Here is an 18,725-nt window from a genome sequence, read left to right as displayed (position 1 = left end):
TCCGTGTCTTGAACTCCATATTCCAGCCTCAAAGTGAATGCTCACATCAGAAAATTCATGACAAACCATGATGAATACGCAAAATGTGAAAAAAGCCAAAGAAACCGAAGAGACCTTTTCGATATTGGCTTGATTTAGTCACAAGGAAACAGGCTGTTTCCAGATTCATCCACCCCTCCCAGCTGACTGGCTCTGGAAAACTAATTCAATGCACCTGAAAATCGCTGGCAAACTTGATTTGGGGGAATTAGTTATCGTTCCCCTCTGCAAAAGGGTTCCATTTCTTTTTGCAAAACACAAAAACTCATGTTGGTCGTGCTGCCTCTCGAATTCTAAGCATGACACGCTAATTTGTTGTGTTTTTTATTTCATAATGGATCCGCTGTCTAAACTCTGGTTTGTATTGCGTCAGAATACAAAATTTGGGAAGGAAGAAGGCAAAACCAACTCAGACCCAGAAATCATTTAGGAAATTGGCGCTCAAGAAACCAAAAGTCGGCTGAGGCACCCAAAACAATGACAGAAAGCCAGAATTGGAGCAAGCCAACAGCTGTGCCCTGATTGAAAAAGACCATTCCTTCCGTGTCTTGAACTCCATATTCCAGCCTCAAAATGAAAGCTCACATCAGAAAATTCATGACAAACCATGATGAATACGAAAAATGTGAAAAAAGCCAAAGAAACGGAAGAGTCCTTTTCGATATTGGCTTGATTTAGTCACAAGGAAACAGGCTGTTTCCAGATTCATCCACCCCTCCCAGCTGACTGGCTTTGGAAAACTAATTCAATGCACCTGAAAATCACTGGCAAACTTGATTTGGGGGAATTAATTATCGTTCCCCTCTGCAAAAGGTTCCATTTCTTTTTCCAAAACACAAAAACTCATGTTGGTCGTGCTGCCTCTCGAATTCTAAGCATGACAGGCTAATTTGTTGTGTTTTTTATTTCATAATGGATCCGCTGTCTAAACTCTGGTTTGTATTGCGTCAGAATACAAAATTTGGGAAGGAAGAAGGCAAAACCAACTCAGACCCAGAAATCATTTAGGAAATCGCCGCTCAAGAAACCAAAAGTCGGCTGAGGCACCCAAAACAATGACAGAAAGCCAGAATTGGAGCAAGCCAACAGCTGTGCCCTGATTGAAAAAGACCATTCCTTCCGTGTCTTGAACTCCATATTCCAGCCTCAAAGTGAAAGCTCACATCAGAAAATTCATGACAAACCATGATGAATACGCAAAATGTCAAAAAAGCCAAAGAAACGGAAGAGTCCTTTTTGATATTGGCTTGATTTAGTCACAAGGAAACAGGCTGTTTCCAGATTCATCCACCCCTCCCCGCTGACTGGCTTTGGAAAACTAATTCAATGCACCTGAAAATCGCTGGCAAACTTGATTTGGGGGAATTCATTATCGATCCCCTCTGCAAAAGGGTTCCATTTCTTTTTCCAAAACACAAAAACTCATGTTGGTCATGCTGCCTCTCGAATTCTAAGCATGACACACTAATTTGTTGTGTTTTTTATTTCATAATGGATCTGGTTTCTAAACTCTGGTTTGTATTGCGTCAGAATACAAAATTTGGGAAGGAAGAAGGCAAAACCAACTCAGACCCAGAAATCATTTAGGAAATTGCCACTCAAGAAACCAAAAGTCGGCTGACGCACCCAAAACAATGACAGAAAGCCAGAATTGGAGCAAGCCAACAGCTGTGCCCTGATTGAAAAAGACCATTCCTTCCGTGTCTTGAACTCCATATTCCAGCCTCAAAATGAAAGATCACATCAGAAAATTCATGACAAACCATGATGAATATGCAAAATCTGAAAAAAGCCAAAGAAACGGAAGAGTCCTTTTTGATATTGGCGTGATGTAGTCCCAAGGAAACAGGCTGTTTCCAGATTCATCCACCACTCCCAGCTGACTGGCTTTGGAAAACTCATTCAATGCACCTGAAAATCGCTGGCAAACTTGATTTGGGGGAATGAATTATCGGTCCCCTCTGCAAAAGGGTTCCATTTCTTTTTCCAAAACACAAAAACTCATGTTGGTCGTGCTGCCTCTCGAATTCTAAGCATGACAGGCTAATTTGTTGTGTTTTTTATTTCATAATGGATCCGCTGTCTAAACTCTGGTTTGTATTGCGTCAGAATACAAAATTTGGGAAGGAAGAAGGCAAAACCAACTCAGACCCAGAAATCATTTAGGAAATCGCCGCTCAAGAAACCAAAAGTCGGCTGAGGCACCCAAAACAATGACAGAAAGCCAGAATTGGAGCAAGCCAACAGCTGTGCCCTGATTGAAAAAGACCATTCCTTCCGTGTCTTGAACTCCATATTCCAGCCTCAAAGTGAAAGCTCACATCAGAAAATTCATGACAAACCATGATGAATACGCAAAATGTCAAAAAAGCCAAAGAAACGGAAGAGTCCTTTTTGATATTGGCTTGATTTAGTCACAAGGAAACAGGCTGTTTCCAGATTCATCCACCCCTCCCCGCTGACTGGCTTTGGAAAACTAATTCAATGCACCTGAAAATCGCTGGCAAACTTGATTTGGGGGAATTCATTATCGATCCCCTCTGCAAAAGGGTTCCATTTCTTTTTCCAAAACACAAAAACTCATGTTGGTCATGCTGCCTCTCGAATTCTAAGCATGACACACTAATTTGTTGTGTTTTTTATTTCATAATGGATCTGGTTTCTAAACTCTGGTTTGTATTGCGTCAGAATACAAAATTTGGGAAGGAAGAAGGCAAAACCAACTCAGACCCAGAAATCATTTAGGAAATTGCCACTCAAGAAACCAAAAGTTGGCTGAGGTACCCAAAACAATGACAGAAAGCCAGAATTGGAGCAAGCCAACAGCTGTGCCCTGATTGAAAAAGACCATTCCTTCCGTGTCTTGAACTCCATATTCCAGCCTCAAAATGAAAGATCACATCAGAAAATTCATGACAAACCATGATGAATATGCAAAATCTGAAAAAAGCCAAAGAAACGGAAGAGTCCTTTTTGATATTGGCGTGATGTAGTCCCAAGGAAACAGGCTGTTTCCAGATTCATCCACCACTCCCAGCTGACTGGCTTTGGAAAACTCATTCAATGCACCTGAAAATCGCTGGCAAACTTGATTTGGGGGAATTCATTATCGGTCCCCTCTGCAAAAGGGTTCCATTTCTTTTTCCAAAACACAAAAACTCATGTTGGTCGTGCTGCCTCTCGAATTCTAAGCATGACAGGCTAATTTGTTGTGTTTTTTATTTCATCATGGATCCGCTGTCTAAACTCTGGTTTGTATTGCGTCAGAATACAAAATTTGGGAAGGAAGAAGGCAAAACCAACTCAGACCCAGAAATCATTTAGGAAATTGCCACTCAAGAAACCAAAAGTCGGCTGAGGCACCCAAAACAATGACAGAAAGCCAGAATTGGAGGAAGCCAACAGCTGTGCCCTGATTGAAAAAGACCATTCCTTCCGTGTCTTGAACTCCATATTCCAGCCTCAAAAGGAAAGCTCACATAGGAAAATTCATGACAAACCATGATGAATGCGCAAAATGTGAAAAAAGCCAAAGAAACGGAAGAGTCCTTTTCGATATTGGCTTGATTTAGTCACAAGGAAACAGGCTGTTTCCAGATTCATCCACCCCTCCCAGCTGACTGGCTTTGGAAAACTAATTCAATGCACCTGAAAATCGCTGGCAAACTTGATTTGGGGGAATTAGTTATCGGTCCCCTCTGCAAAAGGGTTCCATTTCTTTTTCCAAAACACAAAAACTCATGCTGGTCGTGCTGCCTCTCAAATTCTAAGCATGACACGCTAATTTGTTGTGTTTTTTATTTCATCATGGATCTGCTGTCTAAACTCTGGTTTGTATTGCGTCAGAATACAAAATTTGGGAAGGAAGAAGGCAAAACCAATCAGACCCAGAAAGCATTTAGGAAATTGCCGCTCAAGAAACCAAAAGTCGGCTGAGGCACCCAAAACAATGACAGAAAGCCAGAATTGGAGCAAGCCAACAGCTGTGCCCTGATTGAAAAAGACCATTCCTTCCGTGTCTTGAACTCCATATTCCAGCCTCAAAATGAAAGCTCACATCAGAAAATTCATGACAAACCAAGATGAATATGCAAAATGTGAAAAAAGCCAAAGAAACGGAAGAGTCCTTTTTGATATTGGCTTGATTTAGTCCCAAGGAAACAGGCTGTTTCCAGATTCAGCCACCCCTCCCAGCTGACTGGCTTTGGAAAACTAATTCAATGCACCTGAAAATCGCTGGCAAACTTGATTTGGGGGAATGAATTATCGGTCCCCTCTGCAAAAGGGTTCCATTTCTTTTTCCAAAACACAAAAACTCATGTTGGTCGTGCTGCCTCTCGAATTCTAAGCATGACACGCTAATTTGTTGTGTTTTTTATTTCATCATGGATCCGCTGTCTAAACTCTGGTTTGTATTGCGTCAGAATACAAAATTTGGGAAGGAAGAAGGCAAAACCAACTCAGACCCAGAAATCATTTAGGAAATTGCCGCTCAAGAAACCAAAAGTCGGCTGAGGCACCCAAAACAATGACAGAAAGCCAGAATTGGAGCAAGCCAACAGCTGTGTTCTGATTGAAAAAGACCATTCCTTCGGTGTCTTGAACTCCATATTCCAGCCTCAAAATGAAAGATCACATCAGAAAATTCATGACAAACCATGATGAATACGCAAAATGTCAAAAAAGCCAAAGAAACGGAAGAGTCCTTTTTGATATTGGCTTGATTTAGTCCCAAGGAAACAGGCTGTTTCCAGATTCACCCACCCCTCCCAGCTGACTGGCTTTGGAAAACTAATTCAATGCACCTGAAAATCGCTGGCAAACTTGATTTGGGGGAATTCATTATCGGTCCCCTCTGCAAAAGGGTTCCATTTCTTTTTCCAAAACACAAAAACTCATGTTGGTCATGCTGCCTCTCGAATTCTAAGCATGACACGCTAATTTGTTGTGTTTTTTATTTCATAATGGATCCGCTGTCTAAACTCTGGTTTGTATTGCGTCAGAATACAAAATTTGGGAAGGAAGAAGGCAAAACCAACTCAGACCCAGAAATCATTTAGCAAATTGCCGCTCAAGAAACCAAAAGTCGGCTGACGCACCCAAAACAATGACAGAAAGCCAGAATTGGAGCAAGCCAACAGCTGTGCCCTGATTGAAAAAGACCATTCCTTCCGTGTCTTCAACTCCATATTCCAGCCTCAAAATGAAAGCTCACATCAGAAAATTCATGACAAACCATGAGGAAAACGAAAAATGTGAAAAAAGCCAAAGAAACGGAAGAGTCCTTATTGATAATGGCTTGATGTAGTCCCAAGGAAACAGGCTGTTTCCAGATTCACCCACCCCTCCCAGCTGACTGGCTTTGGAAACTAATTCAATGCACCTGAAAATCGCTGGCAAACTTGATTTGGGGGAATTAGTTATCGTTCCCCTCTGCAAAAGGGTTCCATTTCTTTTTCCAAAACACAAAAACTCATGTTGGTCGTGCTGCCTCTCGAATTCTAAGCATGACACGCTAATTTGTTGTGTTTTTTATTTCATAATGGATCCGCTGTCTAAACTCTGGTTTGTATTGCGTCAGAATACAAAATTTGGGAAGGAAGAAGGCAAAACCAACTCAGACCCAGAAATCATTTAGGAAATTGCCGCTCAAGAAACCAAAAGTCGGCTGAGGCACCCAAAACAATGACAGAAAGCCAGAATTGGAGCAAGCCAACAGCTGTGCCCTGATTGAAAAAGACCATTCCTTCCGTGTCTTGAACTCCATATTCCAGCCTCAAAGTGAATGCTCACATCAGAAAATTCATGACAAACCATGATGAATACGCAAAATGTGAAAAAAGCCAAAGAAACGGAAGAGTCCTTTTCGATATTGGCTTGATTTAGTCACAAGGAAACAGGCTGTTTCCAGATTCATCCACCCCTCCCAGCTGACTGGCTCTGGAAAATTAATTCAATGCACCTGAAAATCGCTGGCAAACTTGATTTGGGGGAATTAATTATCGGTCCCCTCTGCAAAAGGGTTCCATTTCTTTTTCCAAAACACAAAAACTCATGTTGGTCGTGCTGCCTCTCGAATTCTAAGCATGACACGCTAATTTGTTGTGTTTTTTATTTCATCATGGATCCGCTGTCTAAACTCTGGTTTGTATTGCGTCAGAATACAAAATTTGGGAAGGAAGAAGGCAAAACCAACTCAGACCCAGAAATCATTTACGAAATTGCCGCTCAAGAAACCAAAAGTCGGCTGAGGCACCCACAAAAATGACAGAAAGCCAGAATTGGAGCAAGCCAACAGCTGTGTCCTGATTGAAAAAGACCATTCCTTCGGTGTCTTGAACTCCATATTCCAGCCTCAAAATGAAAGCTCACATCAGAAAATTCATGACAAACCATGATGAATATGCAAAATCTGAAAAAAGCCAAAGAAACGGAAGAGTCCTTTTTGATATTCGCGTGATGTAGTCCCAAGGAAACAGGCTGTTTCCAGATTCACCCACCCCTCCCAGCTGACTGGCTTTGGAAACTAATTCAATGCACCTGAAAATCGCTGGCAAACTTGATTTGGGGGAATTAGTTATCGTTCCCCTCTGCAAAAGGGTTCCATTTCTTTTTCCAAAACACAAAAACTCATGTTGGTCGTGTTGCCTCTCGAATTCTAAGCATGACACGCTAATTTGTTGTGTTTTTTATTTCATAATGGATCCGCTGTCTAAACTCTGGTTTGTATTGCGTCAGAATACAAAATTTGGGAAGGAAGACGGCAAAACCAACTCAGACCCAGAAATCATTTAGGAAATTGCCGCTCAAGAAACCAAAAGTCGGCTGAGGCACCCAAAACAATGACAGAAAGCCAGAATTGGAGCAAGCCAACAGCTGTGCCCTGATTGAAAAAGACCATTCCTTCCGTGTCTTGAACTCCATATTCCAGCCTCAAAGTGAATGCTCACATCAGAAAATTCATGACAAACCATGATGAATACGCAAAATGTGAAAAAAGCCAAAGAAACGGAAGAGTCCTTTTCGATATTGGCTTGATTTAGTCACAAGGAAACAGGCTGTTTCCAGATTCATCCACCCCTCCCAGCTGACTGGCTCTGGAAAATTAATTCAATGCACCTGAAAATCGCTGGCAAACTTGATTTGGGGGAATTAATTATCATTCCCCTCTGCAAAAGGGTTCCATTTCTTTTTCCAAAACACAAAAACTCATGTTGGTCGTGCTGCCTCTCGAATTCTAAGCATGACAGGCTAATTTGTTGTGTTTTTTATTTCATAATGGATCCGCTGTCTAAACTCTGGTTTGTATTGCGTCAGAATACAAAATTTGGGAAGGAAGAAGGCAAAACCAACTCAGACCCAGAAATCATTTCGGAAATTGCCGCTCAAGAAAGCAAAATCGGCTGAGGCACCCAAAACAATGACAGAAAGCCAGAATTGGAGCAAGCCAACAGCTGTGTCCTGATTGAAAAAGACCATTCCTTCGGTGTCTTGAACTCCATATTCCAGCCTCAAAATGAAAGCTGACATCAGAAAATTCATGACAAACCATGATGAATATGCAAAATCTGAAAAAAGCCAAAGAAACGGAAGAGTCCTTTTTGATATTGGCGTGATGTAGTCCCAAGGAAACAGGCTGTTTCCAGATTCACCCACCCCTCCCAGCTGACTGGCTTTGGAAACTAATTCAATGCACCTGAAAATCGCTGGCAAACTTGATTTGGGGGAATTAGTTATCGTTCCCCTCTGCAAAAGGGTTCCATTTCTTTTTCCAAAACACAAAAACTCATGTTGGTCGTGCTGCCTCTCGAATTCTAAGCATGACACGCTAATTTGTTGTGTTTTTTATTTCATAATGGATCCGCTGTCTAAACTCTGGTTTGTATTGCGTCAGAATACAAAATTTGGGAAGGAAGACGGCAAAACCAACTCAGACCCAGAAATCATTTAGGAAATTGCCGCTCAAGAAACCAAAAGTCGGCTGAGGCACCCAAAACAATGACAGAAAGCCAGAATTGGAGCAAGCCAACAGCTGTGCCCTGATTGAAAAAGACCATTCCTTCCGTGTCTTGAACTCCATATTCCAGCCTCAAAGTGAATGCTCACATCAGAAAATTCATGACAAACCATGATGAATACGCAAAATGTGAAAAAAGCCAAAGAAACGGAAGAGTCCTTTTCGATATTGGCTTGATTTAGTCACAAGGAAACAGGCTGTTTCCAGATTCATCCACCCCTCCCAGCTGACTGGCTCTGGAAAATTAATTCAATGCACCTGAAAATCGCTGGCAAACTTGATTTGGGGGAATTAATTATCATTCCCCTCTGCAAAAGGGTTCCATTTCTTTTTCCAAAACACAAAAACTCATGTTGGTCGTGCTGCCTCTCGAATTCTAAGCATGACATGCTAATTTGTTGTGTTTTTTATTTCATAATGGATCCGCTGTCTAAACTCTGGTTTGTATTGCGTCAGAATACAAAATTTGGGAAGGAAGAAGGCAAAACCAACTCAGACCCAGAAATCATTTCGGAAATTGCCGCTCAAGAAAGCAAAATCGGCTGAGGCACCCAAAACAATGACAGAAAGCCAGAATTGGAGCAAGCCAACAGCTGTGCCCTGATTGAAAAAGACCATTCCTTCCGTGTCTTGAACTCCATATTCCAGCCTCAAAATGAAAGCTCACATCAGAAAATTCATGACAAACCATGATGAATACGCAAAATGTGAAAAAAGTCAAGGAAACGGAAGAGTCCTTTTTGATATTGGCTTGATTTAGTCACAAGGAAACAGGCTGTTTCTAGATTAATCCACCCCTCCCAGCTGACTGGCTTTGGAAAACTAATTCAATGCACCTGAAAATCGCTGGCAAACTTGATTTGGGGGAATTCATTATCGGTCCCCTCTGCAAAAGGGTTCCATTTCTTTTTCCAAAACACAAAAACTCATGTTGGTCGTGCTGCCTCTCGAATTCTAAGCATGACATGCTAATTTGTTGTGTTTTTTATTTCATAATGGATCCGCTGTCTAAACTCTGGTTTGTATTGCGTCAGAATACAAAATTTGGGAAGGAAGAAGGCAAAACCAACTCAGACCCAGAAATCATTTAGGAAATTGCCGCTCAAGAAACCAAAAGTCGGCTGAGGCACCCAAAACAATGACAGAAAGCCAGAATTGGAGCAAGCCAACAGCTGTGCCCTGATTGAAAAAGACCATTCCTTCCGTGTCTTGAACTCCATATTCCAGCCTCAAAATGAAAGCTCACATCAGAAAATTCATGACAAACCATGATGAATACGCAAAATGTGAAAAAAGCCAAAGAAACGGAAGAGTCCTTTTTGATATTGGCTTGATTTAGTCACAAGGAAACAGACTGTTTCCAGATTCACCCACCCCTCCCAGCTGACTGGCCTTGGAAACTAATTCAATGCACCTGAAAATCGCTGGCAAACTTGATTTGGGGGAATTAGTTATCGTTCCCCTCTGCAAAAGGGTTCCATTTCTTTTTCCAAAACACAAAAACTCATGTTGGTCGTGCTGCCTCTCGAATTCTAAGCATGACACGCTAATTTGTTGTGTTTTTTATTTCATAATGGATCCGCTGTCTAAACTCTGGTTTGTATTGCGTCAGAATACAAAATTTGGGAAGGAAGACGGCAAAACCAACTCAGACCCAGAAATCATTTAGGAAATTGCCGCTCAAGAAACCAAAAGTCGGCTGAGGCACCCAAAACAATGACAGAAAGCCAGAATTGGAGCAAGCCAACAGCTGTGCCCTGATTGAAAAAGACCATTCCTTCCGTGTCTTGAACTCCATATTCCAGCCTCAAAATGAAAGCTCACATCAGAAAATTCATGACAAACCATGATGAATACGCAAAATGTGAAAAAAGTCAAGGAAACGGAAGAGTCCTTTTTGATATTGGCTTGATTTAGTCACAAGGAAACAGGCTGTTTCTAGATTAATCCACCCCTCCCAGCTGACTGGCTTTGGAAAACTAATTCAATGCACCTGAAAATCACTGGCAAACTTGATTTGGGGGAATTAATTATCGTTCCCCTCTGCAAAAGGGTTCCATTTCTTTTTCCAAAACACAAAAACTCATGTTGGTCGTGCTGCCTCTCGAATTCTAAGCATGACATGCTAATTTGTTGTGTTTTTTATTTCATAATGGATCCGCTGTCTAAACTCTGGTTTGTATTGCGTCAGAATACAAAATTTGGGAAGGAAGAAGGCAAAACCAACTCAGACCCAGAAATCATTTAGGAAATTGCCGCTCAAGAAACCAAAAGTCGGCTGAGGCACCCAAAACAATGACAGAAAGCCAGAATTGGAGCAAGCCAACAGCTGTGCCCTGATTGAAAAAGACCATTCCTTCCGTGTCTTGAACTCCAAATTCCAGCCTCAAAGTGAAAGCTCACATCAGAAAATTCATGACAAACCATGATGAATACGCAAAATGTGAAAAAAGCCAAAGAAACGGAAGAGTCCTTTTCGATATTGGCTTGATTTAGTCCCAAGGAAACAGGCTGTTTCCAGATTCATCCACCCCTCCCAGCTGACTGGCTCTGGAAAACTCATTCAATGCACCTGAAAATCGCTGGCAAACTTGATTTGGGGGAATTCATTATCGGTCCCCTCTGCAAAAGGGTTCCATTTCTTTTTCCAAAACACAAAAACTCATGTTGGTCGTGATGCCTCTCGAATTCTAAGCATTACACGCTAATTTGTTGTGTTTTTTATTTCATAATGGATCCGCTGTCTAAACTCTGGTTTGTATTGCGTCAGAATGCAAAATTTGGGAAGGAAGAAGGCAAAACCAACTCAGACCCAGAAATCATTTAGGAAATTGCCGCTCAAGAAACCAAAAGTCGGCTGAGGCACCCAAACAATGACAGAAAGCCAGAATTGGAGCAAGCCAACAGCTGTGCCCTGATTGAAAAAGACCATTCCTTCCGTGTCTTGAACTCCATATTCCAGCCTCAAAATGAAAGCTCACATCAGAAAATTCATGACAAACCATGATGAATACGAAAAATGTGAAAAAAGCCAAAGAGACCGAAGAGTCCTTTTTGATATTGGCTTGATGTAGTCACAAGGAAACAGGCTGTTTCCAGATTCACCCACCCCTCCCAGCTGACTGGCTCTGGAAAACTAATTCAATGCACCTGAAAATTGATGGCATGCTTGATTTGGGGGAATTAGTTATCGGTCCCCTCTGCAAAAGGGTTCCATTTCTTTTTCCAAAACACAAACACTCATGTTGGTCGTGCTGCCTCTCGAATTCTAAGCATGACAGGCTAATTTGTTGTGTTTTTTATTTCATAATGGATCCGCTGTCTAAACTCTGGTTTGTATTGCGTCAGAATACAAAATTTGGGAAGGAAGAAGGCAAAACCAACTCAGACCCAGAAATCATTTAGGAAATTGCCGCTCAAGAAACCAAAAGTCGGCTGAGGCACCCAAAACAATGACAGAAAGCCAGAATTGGAGCAAGCCAACAGCTGTGCCCTGATTGAGAAAGACCATTCCTTCCGTGTCTTGAACTCCATATCCCAGCCTCAAAATGAAAGCTCACATCAGAAAATTCATGACAAACCATGATGAATACGCAAAATGTGAAAAAAGCCAAAGAAACGGAAGAGTCTTTTTGATATTGGCTTGATTTAGTCACAAGGAAACAGGCTGTTTCCAGATTCATCCACCCCTCCCAGCTGACTGGCTCTGGAAAACTAATTCAATGCACCTGAAAATCGCTGGCAAACTTGATTTGGGGGAATTAATTATCGGTCCCCTCTGCAAAAGGGTTCCATTTCTTTTTCCAAAACACAAACACTCATGTTGGTCGTGCTGCCTCTCGAATTCTAAGCATGACACGCTAATTTGTTGTGTTTTGTATTTCATAATGGATCCGCTGTCTAAACTCTGGTTTGTATTGCGTCAGAATACAAAATTTGGGAAGGAAGAAGGCAAAACCAACTCAGACCCAGAAATCATTTAGGAAATTGCCGCTCAAGAAACCAAAAGTCGGCTGAGGCACCCACAACAATGACAGAAATCCAGAATTGGAGCAAGCCAACAGCTGTGCCCTGATTGAAAAAGACCGTTCCTTCCGTGTCTTGAACTCCATATCCCAGCCTCAAAGTGAAAGCTCACATCAGAAAATTCATGACAAACCATGATGAATACGCAAAATGTGAAAAAAGCCAAAGAAACCGAAGAGTCCTTTTTGATATTGGCTTGATGTAGTCACAAGGAAACAGGCTGTTTCCAGATTCACCCACCCCTCCCAGCTAACTGGCTCTGGAAAACTAATTCAATGCACCTGAAAATTGATGGCATGCTTGATTTGGGGGAATTAGTTATCGTTCCCCTCTGCAAAAGGGTTCCATTTCTTTTTCCAAAACACAAAAACTCATGTTGGTCGTGCTGCCTCTCGAATTCTAAGCATGACACGCCAATTTGTTGTTTTTTGTATTTCATAATGGATCCGCTGTCTAAACTCTGGTTTGTATTGCGTCAGAATACAAAATTTGGGAAGGAAGAAGGCAAAACCAACTCAGACCCAGAAATCATTTAGGAAATTGCCGCTCAAGAAACCAAAAGTCGGCTGAGGCACCCAAAACAATGACAGAAAGCCAGAATTGGAGCAAGCCAACAGCTGTGCCCTGATTGAAAAAGACCATTCCTTCCGTGTCTTGAACTCCATATCCCAGCCTCAAAATGAAAGCTCACATCAGAAAATTCATGACAAACCATGATGAATACGCAAAATGTGAAAAAAGCCAAAGAAACGGAAGAGTCTTTTTGATATTGGCTTGATTTAGTCACAAGGAAACAGGCTGTTTCCAGATTCATCCACCCCTCCCCGCTGACTGGCTCTGGAAAACTAATTCAATGCACCTGAAAATCGCTGGCAAACTTGATTTGGGGGAATTAATTATCGGTCCCCTCTGCAAAAGGGTTCCATTTCTTTTTCCAAAACACAAACACTCATGTTGGTCGTGCTGCCTCTCGAATTCTAAGCATGACACGCTAATTTGTTGTGTTTTGTATTTCATAATGGATCCGCTGTCTAAACTCTGGTTTGTATTGCGTCAGAATACAAAATTTGGGAAGGAAGAAGGCAAAACCAACTCAGACCCAGAAATCCTTTAGGAAATTGCCGCTCAAGAAACCAAAAGTCGGCTGAGGCACCCACAACAATGACAGAAAGCCAGAATTGGAGCAAGCCAACAGCTGTGCCCTGATTGAAAAAGACCGTTCCTTCCGTGTCTTGAACTCCATATTCCAGCCTCAAAGTGAAAGCTCACATCAGAAAATTCATGACAAACCATGATGAATACGCAAAATGTGAAAAAAGCCAAAGAAACGGAAGAGTCCTTTTCGATATTGGCTTGATTTAGTCCCAAGGAAACAGGCTGTTTCCAGATACATCCACCCCTCCCAGCTGACTGGCTCTGGAAAACTAATTCAATGCACCTGAAAATCGCTGGCAAACTTGATTTGGGGGAATTAATTATCGGTCCCCTCTGCAAAAGGGTTCCATTTCTTTTTCCAAAACACAAAAACTCATGTTGGTCGTGCTGACTCTCGAATTCTAAGCATGACACGCTAATTTGTTGTGTTTTTTATTTCATCATGGATCCGCTGTCTAAACTCTGGTTTGTATTGCGTCAGAATACAAAATTTGGGAAGGAAGAAGGCAAAACCAACTCAGACCCAGAAATCATTTAGGAAATTGCCGCTCAAGAAACCAAAAGTCCGCTGAGGCACCCAAACAATGACAGAAAGCCAGAATTGGAGCAAGCCAACAGCTGTGCCCTGATTGAAAAAGACCATTCCTTCCGTGTCTTGAACTCCATATTCCAGCCTCAAAGTGAAAGCTCACATCAGAAAATTCATGACAAACCATGATGAATACGAAAAATGTGAAAAAAGCCAAAGAAACGGAAGAGTCTTTTTGATATTGGCTTGATGTAGTCACAAGGAAACAGGCTGTTTCCAGATTCACCCACCCCTCCCCGCTGACTGGCTCTGGAAAACTAATTCAATGCACCTGAAAATTGATGGCAAGCTTTATTTGGGGGAATTCATTATCGGTCCCCTCTGCAAAAGGGTTCCATTTCTTTTTCCAAAACACAAAAACTCATGTTGGTCGTGCTGCCTCTCGAATTCTAAGCATGACACGCTAATTTGTTGTGTTTTTTATTTCATCATGGATCCGCTGTCTAAACTCTGGTTTGTATTGCGTCAGAATACAAAATTTGGGAAGGAAGAAGGCCAAACCAACTCAGACCCAGAAATCATTTCGGAAATTGCCGCTCAAGAAACCAAAAGTCGGCTGAGGCACCCAAAACAATGACAGAAAGCCAGAATTGGAGCAAGCCAACAGCTGTGCCCTGATTGAAAAAGACCATTCCTTCCGTGTCTTGAACTCCATATTCCAGCCTCAAAATGAAAGCTCACATCAGAAAATTCATGACAAACCATGATGAATACGCAAAATGTGAAAAAAGCCAAAGAAACGGAAGAGTCTTTTTGATATTGGCTTGATTTAGTCACAAGGAAACAGGCTGTTTCCAGATTCATCCACCCCTCCCAGCTGACTGGCTCTAGAAAACTAATTCAATGCACCTGAAAATCGCTGGCAAACTTGATTTGGGGGAATTAATTATCGGTCCCCTCTGCAAAAGGGTTCCATTTCTTTTTCCAAAACACAAAAACTCATGTTGGTCGTGCTGCCTCTCGAATTCTAAGCATGACACGCTAATTTGTTGTGTTTTTTATTTCATAATGGATCCGCTGTCTAAACTCTGGTTTGTATTGCGTCAGAATACAAAATTTGGGAAGGAAGAAGGCAAAACCAACTCAGACCCAGAAATCATTTAGGAAATTGCCGCTCAAGAAACCAAAAGTCGGCTGAGGCACCCACAACAATGACAGAAAGCCAGAATTGGAGCAAGCCAACAGCTGTGCCCTGATTGAAAAAGACCATTCCTTCCGTGTCTTGAACTCCATATTCCAGCCTCAAAATGAAAGCTCACATCAGAAAATTCATGACAAACCATGATGAATACGCAAAATGTGAAAAAAGCCAAAGAAACGGAAGAGTCCTTTTCGATATTGGCTTGATTTAGTCCCAAGGAAACAGGCTGTTTCCAGATTCATCCACCCCTCCCAGCTGACTGGCTCTGGAAAACTAATTCAATGCACCTGAAAATCGCTGGCAAACTTGATTTGGGGGAATTAATTATCGGTCCCCTCTGCAAAAGGGTTCCATTTCTTTTTCCAAAACACAAACACTCATGTTGGTCGTGCTGCCTCTCGAATTCTAAGCATGACACGCTAATTTGTTGTGTTTTTTATTTCATAATGGATCCGCTGTCTAAACTCTGGTTTGTATTGCGTCAGAATACAAAATTTGGGAAGGAAGAAGGCAAAACCAACTCAGACCCAGAAATCATTTACGAAATTGCCGCTCAAGAAACCAAAAGTCGGCTGAGGCACCCAAAACAATGACAGAAAGCCAGAATTGGAGCAAGCCAACAGCTGTGCCCTGATTGAAAAAGACCATTCCTTCCGTGTCTTGAACTCCATATTCCAGCCTCAAAATGAAAGCTCACATCAGAAAATTCATGACAAACCATGATGAATACGCAAAATGTGAAAAAAGCCAAAGAAACGGAAGAGTCTTTTTGATATTGGCTTGATGTAGTCACAAGGAAACAGGCTGTTTCCAGATTCATCCACCCCTCCCAGCTGACTGGCTCTGGAAAACTAATTCAATGCACCTGAAAATCGCTGGCAAACTTGATTTGGGGGAATTCATTATCGGTCCCCTCTGCAAAAGGGTTCCATTTCTTTTTCCAAAACACAAACACTCATGTTGGTCGTGCTGCCTCTCGAATTCTAAGCATGACACGCTAATTTGTTGTGTTTTTTATTTCATAATGGATCCGCTGTCTAAACTCTGGTTTGTATTGCGTCAGAATACAAAATTTGGGAAGGAAGAAGGCCAAACCAACTCAGACCCAGAAATCATTTCGGAAATTGCCGCTCAAGAAACCAAAAGTCGGCTGAGGCACCCACAACAATGACAGAAAGCCAGAATTGGAGCAAGCCAACAGCTGTGCCCTGATTGAAAAAGACCATTCCTTCCGTGTCTTGAACTCCATATTCCAGCCTCAAAATGAAAGCTCACATCAGAAAATTCATGACAAGCCATGATGAATACGCAAAATGTGAAAAAAGCCAAAGAAACGGAAGAGTCTTTTTGATATTGGCTTGATTTAGTCACAAGGAAACAGGCTGTTTCCAGATTCATCCACCCCTCCCAGCTGACTGGCTCTAGAAAACTAATTCAATGCACCTGAAAATCGCTGGCAAACTTGATTTGGGGGAATTAATTATCGGTCCCCTCTGCAAAAGGGTTCCATTTCTTTTTCCAAAACACAAAAACTCATGTTGGTCGTGCTGCCTCTCGAATTCTAAGCATGACACGCTAATTTGTTGTGTTTTTTATTTCATAATGGATCCGCTGTCTAAACTCTGGTTTGTATTGCGTCAGAATACAAAATTTGGGAAGGAAGAAGGCAAAACCAACTCAGACCCAGAAATCATTTAGGAAATTGCCGCTCAAGAAACCAAAAGTCGGCTGAGGCACCCACAACAATGACAGAAAGCCAGAATTGGAGCAAGCCAACAGCTGTGCCCTGATTGAAAAAGACCATTCCTTCCGTGTCTTGAACTCCATATTCCAGCCTCAAAATGAAAGCTCACATCAGAAAATTCATGACAAACCATGATGAATACGCAAAATGTGAAAAAAGCCAAAGAAACGGAAGAGTCCTTTTCGATATTGGCTTGATTTAGTCCCAAGGAAACAGGCTGTTTCCAGATTCATCCACCCCTCCCAGCTGACTGGCTCTGGAAAACTAATTCAATGCACCTGAAAATCGCTGGCAAACTTGATTTGGGGGAATTAATTATCGGTCCCCTCTGCAAAAGGGTTCCATTTCTTTTTCCAAAACAGAAAAACTCATGTTGGTTGTGCTGCCTCTCGAATTCTAAGCATGACACGCTAATTTGTTGTGTTTTTTATTTCATAATGGATCCGCTGTCTAAACTCTGGTTTGTATTGCGTCAGAATACAAAATTTGGGAAGGAAGAAGGCAAAACCAACTCAGACCCAGAAATCATTTACGAAATTGCCGCTCAAGAAACCAAAAGTCGGCTGAGGCACCCAAAACAATGACAGAAAGCCAGAATTGGAGCAAGCCAACAGCTGTGCCCTGATTGAAAAAGACCATTCCTTCCGTGTCTTGAACTCCATATTCCAGCCTCAAAATGAAAGCTCACATCAGAAAATTCATGACAAACCATGATGAATACGCAAAATGTGAAAAAAGCCAAAGAAACGGAAGAGTCTTTTTGATATTGGCTTGATGTAGTCACAAGGAAACAGGCTGTTTCCAGATTCATCCACCCCTCCCAGCTGACTGGCTCTGGAAAACTAATTCAATGCACCTGAAAATCGCTGGCAAACTTGATTTGGGGGAATTCATTATCGGTCCCCTCTGCAAAAGGGTTCCATTTCTTTTTCCAAAACACAAACACTCATGTTGGTCGTGCTGCCTCTCGAATTCTAAGCATGACACGCTAATTTGTTGTGTTTTTTATTTCATAATGGATCCGCTGTCTAAACTCTGGTTTGTATTGCGTCAGAATACAAAATTTGGGAAGGAAGAAGGCAAAACCAACTCAGACCCAGAAATCATTTAGGAAATTGCCGCTCAAGAAACCAAAAGTCGGCTGAGGCACCCAAAACAATGACAGAAAGCCAGAATTGGAGCAAGCCAACAGCTGTGCCCTGATTGAGAAAGACCATTCCTTCCGTGTCTTGAACTCCATATCCCAGCCTCAAAATGAAAGCTCACATCAGAAAATTCATGACAAACCATGATGAATACGCAAAATGTGAAAAAAGCCAAAGAAACGGAAGAGTCTTTTTGATATTGGCTTGATTTAGTCACAAGGAAACAGGCTGTTTCCAGATTCATCCACCCCTCCCAGCTGACTGGCTCTGGAAAACTAATTCAATGCACCTGAAAATCGCTGGCAAACTTGATTTGGGGGAATTAATTATCGGTCCCCTCTGCAAAAGGGTTCCATTTCTTTTTCCAAAACACAAACACTCATGTTGGTCGTGCTGCCTCTCGAATTCTAAGCATGACACGCTAATTTGTTGTGTTTTGTATTTCATAATGGATCCGCTGTCTAAACTCTAGTTTGTATTGCGTCAGAATACAAAATTTGGGAAGGAAGAAGGCAAAACCAACTCAGACCCAGAAATCATTTAGGAAATTGCCGCTCAAGAAACCAAAAGTCGGCTGAGGCACCCACAACAATGACAGAAAGCCAGAATTGGAGCAAGCCAACAGCTGTGCCCTGATTGAAAAAGACCATTCCTTCCGTGTCTTGAACTCCATATTCCAGCCTCAAAATGAAAGCTCACATCAGAAAATTCATGACAAACCATGATGAATACGAAAAATGTGAAAAAAGCCAAAGAAACGCAAGAGTCCTTTTTGATATTGGCTTGATTTAGTCCCAAGGAAACAGGCTGTTTCCAGATTCACCCACCCCTCCCCGCTGACTGGCTTTGGAAAACTAATTCAATGCACC

Source organism: Oryctolagus cuniculus, chromosome 9 (assembly GCF_964237555.1).
Source record: "Oryctolagus cuniculus chromosome 9, mOryCun1.1, whole genome shotgun sequence".
Taxonomy (NCBI): domain Eukaryota; kingdom Metazoa; phylum Chordata; class Mammalia; order Lagomorpha; family Leporidae; genus Oryctolagus; species Oryctolagus cuniculus.
Note: the sequence above shows the minus strand (reverse complement) of the source record.